Source organism: Acromyrmex echinatior, chromosome 15 (assembly GCF_024713525.1).
Source record: "Acromyrmex echinatior isolate Ae372 chromosome 15, ASM2471352v2, whole genome shotgun sequence".
NCBI classification, from domain to species: domain Eukaryota; kingdom Metazoa; phylum Arthropoda; class Insecta; order Hymenoptera; family Formicidae; genus Acromyrmex; species Acromyrmex echinatior.
Window position 1 is genome coordinate 8,534,230 of NC_141866.1, and position 5,729 is coordinate 8,539,958.

Genomic DNA, 5,729 nt, shown 5'->3' on the forward strand with positions numbered 1-5,729 from the left:
TCGGGACTGAGTTGCTACCCGGCAGCCGTGAATAATCGTGACCCATAGTCGGATTCACTTTCCAATTAAAGGTCCCGATTTGCATTCGACTCCAATGCCGTTGATCGGAACGCGCGACCGAATAGGGGTCGACGACCGAGCAGCGCCATCGAAAGTAGCGAATAACGAGAATGGCGATAAATCGATCGAACGTGTCAAACAATATGTCCTTATCATGGTTTGAATATCTCGAATATTGTGCGGTATTGCGCGTGTGGATCGCAGTTACATCTCAGTTAACAAAATGCCGGTGTGACATAGATTAAATCGCTATCATTAATTCAACATTTTTTATTGTATATTTTTCAAATAAAGATAAAATATTTTTAAAAACGAAAATTATTTATTGTATACATAATTATTTATCAATCTTTTTATTAATTTAAAAGATTAATAAAGATTTATTGAAATAATTTAAAAAAAAATTTTTTTGAAATAACCATTGATTTTTATGAAACTTCACACAAGGAAATTATTAAATTAATATTATAAAAATTTGTTTACGAATCAAATAATTGACCTAATCAAAATAATTAAAAACGTAAATATAATTCATATATCTTGATATATTAAATTTATTAAATAATACAATTGAATTAATAAATATAGATATTTCATACATAAAATTTTGAAATAAATTCTCTGTATTTATGTACACACACACACACACACACACACACACACACACATATATAATTTATAACTAATTTATAATTAACAAAATACAAAATGCAACAAAACAGTCATAATTTAGTACATACATACATAATAGAATTTGATAAAGTATTTAATATAACAAAAGACAATAATCTTTATTAAATACTTACTCTATAAACACATTTTTTATGTAAATTAATAATTCTAATAAACGATTATTAAGACCATAATGTGAATACACAACAAGTAAGAATTTAATGCCTATTACGGTCGAGGCTGAATCTTAAATGTTTTTAAATAATTTCTATATGAATTAACAATTACTACAAATTTTACAATGCATATAATAAAGTTCTCTTCTTCGTTATACACATTGTAGATTAACTATAAAACACACGTTCGACATAGTAACGAATTTTTTAATTAAGTAGTCATGTTCGATAATTACAGCGGATCTATATCTCTCGCAATTGAAATTTGCATTTAGTTACGAATGTATCCGGAGAAGGAACGCGTTTAAATTAATCTGATTCACTCTGTTTTTCGCGCCGCGTCGCGTCGCGCGCGAAAAAGATTGGAGAGGGGGGGGGGAGACTCGGTACGCCGAACGGCACAGCCATAACGGTATGTTCAATGCTCATTCCGATTCGGACAAGTGTAGGGATGGACGTCGTTCTGGCCGCCGAGATATATCGCGCGATCCACGCGCGCCTGGTCAAAGTCACGCAGATGCCGAACGAGACGTACATAAACACTAACCGCCGAGAGAACACAAGTAACAATAGTACGCAGTACACAATACTCGTGTCGCCACGACATTCGACGCGCTGAGTTATACCTAACACCGTCGCCATGCATAAAACGATTCCTTACCCAACGCAGCGTTGCGATTTCATTGCGACAATTCTTTCCTATCGGATCCTGTTTCCTCATACAAGAAGCTAACGTTCTTTAGAAAGTTGTTCGAAAGCGAGGTTAGTCAGATTCTTTTAATTTATTCAGCCTCAAAATTAATTTTGTTCTCGTGTAAGAGAGAGAGAGAGAGGGGGGGGGCGAGAGATAGAGAAAGAGAGAGACAGAGACAGGTTAACTTCTTTTCGTTGAGATAATCATAAATTTGGGAGCGAAAGAATCTTTGTAATTATGAAAAATGCAATAACGTGAATCCAGATACGGTGAACATTAAAATTATTATATCTGGTTATCCTTTTCTTAAGTAGTTATTAAGAAGATAACCTGACTTTAGCGTTCACCGTATTTGGATAAACGGTATTGCAAAAACTCTCTAATATAATAAAGATGTGTTCCATTAAACAATGCTCATTTCATTCTTGTTTATCAAATGTTAAATAAGGATGATGCATGCAAGTCGCAAACATTGCGAACGTTAAATGGAATGCAAGGAGATAAAATATAACAATTAGTCGCGATTAATTTTAATCACGCATTCCTATAGCGATTCATTTATTGTATCACAATATAAATAATGGTAAGTACGTTGCAATGCACGCTGCTAATCATAATGTCCATTAAAATTTCAAAATACCTTAATTGATGTACTTATAGTCCATTATATTTTCGATGAGGAAACGATAATTTACTTAATGAGTAATTTGGCTAACAATAAGTACAAAGAATCGATATTAATATATTATAATTAATTTTAATGCTAATAAATTAATGTTATAATTAATATTAATAATTTAATCCAATTTGTTCAACATTTTATTCAAAGTTTAATTTTTTTTACAAGAAAAGAATGTAGTAATTTTTACAAATTTTATATGACATTAAAATTTTGTTTTATTTTTATATGATTTATTTATAAATGTAATATTTGATATCGTTTTAAATATAATGCATACATCGGAATTTTATATTTACATATATCGATTATTACTATTTCTTTTTTAATAATTTTGCAAATATATTACATAAAATATTAAAATGATAATATATGATAATTCTTTCTCTGTACATACATTACTATTATTATTAACAAAGTATTTGTAATATATGTTAATATTAACTCTTCATAATTTCGTTGAACTAAATATAATTTTTTATATAAAATAAAAATAAATTATGATATTGTGATAATTATTGGATACTTTCAAAATTGTAATACAAATATAAGAATAATATAGTAGTAATAGGTATATGTAATATTAATTTCATTAATATTAATCAAATTTAACGCTATTAAATGTTATAATGATTCAATTTAATATAAATATTAACACATACAAATATATATTTTTAAATGAAATCAATTTTTTTTTAATTTGAAATAATGCTTCAATAAAAATGTTACAAAAACGCGTGAGTAATTGACTGAACTGAAGTGAAAAATAATGAACTTTATGTAACTTATAAAGTCGACGAATGCAGATGTACAGCACTACAGGATTCAGTTCAAATTTTTTAAATAAAATTCATTGGAAAATAAATTTCATATTATGCATACTTAACTATTACAACTGTTATAATTCTACAATATGCTACAGTTTCATCATATAATTGAATAGTTTATTTTTTAGTTTTCTTAAACTTAAAATTTTATTTTAGTCATATTTTTTTACAAGGATTAGAGCTTTAAGCTTTTAACAATTCTGTAACCTAGTTTTGAATTGTTCCAAATTCTTTAAAAATAAGAATTTGGAACAATTCAGAAATAAGCTTTTTAATCAGATCACAAGTTAAAATTAAATATTCTCTTATTATTTTAGAAATATAGAAATATCTCAAATAGAAATATCTTATTTATTTAACAAATTAGTATCATAAGGCTGATCAATATCTTATTAGATTAATAATGTCAATCGATTATTTATTGTTTTAAATGTAGATATGGATACACTTCCTATGAATCTGGCAGCTGCAGTTGAAGGATCCGGTTCAGGCCAAGCAGGATCGGCTTGAAGGTTGGTTTTTATCTTTACTTTAGCATTTATGCTTGATTCTATAATATAATTTAATTATTTTGAGATATACATACTTTTATAGAATTTAACTACTATAAATAATTATTTATATTAATATGCGCTAAACATATTAAAAAATACTATATATGTATGTACAATTTAAAATATACATTTCTCTGCATAATGAATTGATATAGTTTTATTTTAATAATTCACATATTTAAAAAATATTTTTTGCAAATTTTTAAAATTATTATTTATAATACAATTAATTAATTCGTAATATTTTACAATAATTCCAAAACTTTTGCGAATATACAAATTGTATTTGATTATCATCATATAAAAGAATCATATAAAAGAAAACTTATACTTATTTGTTTAATTTAAAACTAATTGACATTATATTTTCATTATAGACCTGAATACGAGATGTGCCGGATTCTGATTTGGCAGTATCGGTGAGTAGGTGATAGTTTTTTCCGCCGAAATAACTTCTGAAATCAGTGTGATTCATTTTGCATGTAAAGTTTTGCATGTAGTTGTGTATTTTTGTATGAAAAGTGTCGACTGTAAAAAGAATATAGGTCATATCGAAAAGCATAAAAAAATTCATAAAGCTAAATTTATAAAAAATGTAAGTCTAATTTTTATGGTATGAATATATTATATTATTATTTTATATTTTGTTATTAACGTTTTTATGATTAAATCTATTAGTTGATGTGGATTTTTATCAAATTAAATTTAAATTGTAAGTATATTGTGATAAAAAATTTATTATTTTCTGTTTTATAATTCTTAAATTCTGATTTTTTTTTTATAAATTTTGATTCTGTCATTTTCATCAAACAATATTTGCAAAGAATTTGTGAAATTGAGTCTCGCTAGTATATTGTGAAGTAAAGTGACCTTCGTAGAAATATATTTCGAAGTAATATAATCACAAAAATGTTATGAAGCAACAAAAGAGAATTTGTATGTACATTATCTTATTCTGCAATAAAATATGCTCTAAATTCAATTTATAAATATTTTACAATAGATTATCATTAAAAAAATTATTAACTTAAGTCATAAATGTTTTCAATAAATTTTCAAATTAAATCATTAATTTTGCATCGCAAATGCGTATTATTTATGAAGTGATGTAAAATACACTGGACATATAAAACTTTAACATTTTACACTGTAACTATAATTAATAAATCCAATCATATCGGTAAATACTCGTTAATTATTAAAGTCTTGAATTATTAAACTATTTATTCGTTAAAATATAAATTCATTAAAATTGTAGTCCAGTGTTGAATTTCTTGTGTCGTGAGTGTATTACATGAAGTAGAGTGAAATGCAAGCAACGAGAGACGATGGAGGGATACTCTAGGCTACAGAACCACAGCCGGACTGTTGCAAATGTAATTGCAGCGGAAAATACATCGATGGACGACGAGGGACACCGCGAATTGATGAGTGCTGAATTTAAATTTTAACAATTAATCTGTTTTCTTTAGCTATATCTTTTGTGTAGTTTATTGCAATTTATGTATTATTATTTTTTACATCAATAATCAAATATTATTATAAAATTAATATTACTCTCATAGAGGCTTGAGATAAAATTATTTAACTTTTTGTACGATCCTTTTTTTTCAATAATTGAAATGAAAAATACTGTAATGTAATATAAAATTTACAATTCTATAGAAATAAAAATGTTGTTTCTCTTGTACTAATATTAGATATATATACATATATATAAAATTAGCGTAAGAGAAAAATAATTAGCATAATTAGCTAAAAGAAACAGATTCTATTGCATGCGTATATAGTAATATTTGCAATAATCACACTGATTTCCAACGAAAGAAGTAAAGACAATGAGGCATAACTATTAATCTCTATGATGTTTATAAATGGGTAAACTACAATACGTGATTACAATACAGAATTTAATTTGACGACGACGTTTCGCGTTTCGCTTTAACTCCTATTAGTGGTCCCAAACCGTAGTACGAAGTTTCGAGTAGCTCGAACAACCTAATGTTATGTAAAAATGTTGCTACCCCTTACCGGCTCTCCGTGCGTATATTAATGCACGCCGAAGAA

General features: G+C 26.9%; 1 long non-coding RNA gene across 1 annotated transcript; it reads left to right on the top strand.

Annotated features, from left to right (window-relative positions):
* The first annotated feature begins 530 nt into the window (after window positions 1-530).
* On the top strand, window positions 531-5,111 carry LOC147907261 (uncharacterized). The gene is made up of 3 exons (XR_015547606.1): window positions 531-1,480; window positions 3,545-3,620; window positions 4,040-5,111. It is a non-coding gene; the product is annotated as an uncharacterized LOC147907261 (long non-coding RNA).
* The last annotated feature ends 618 nt before the right edge of the window (window positions 5,112-5,729 follow it).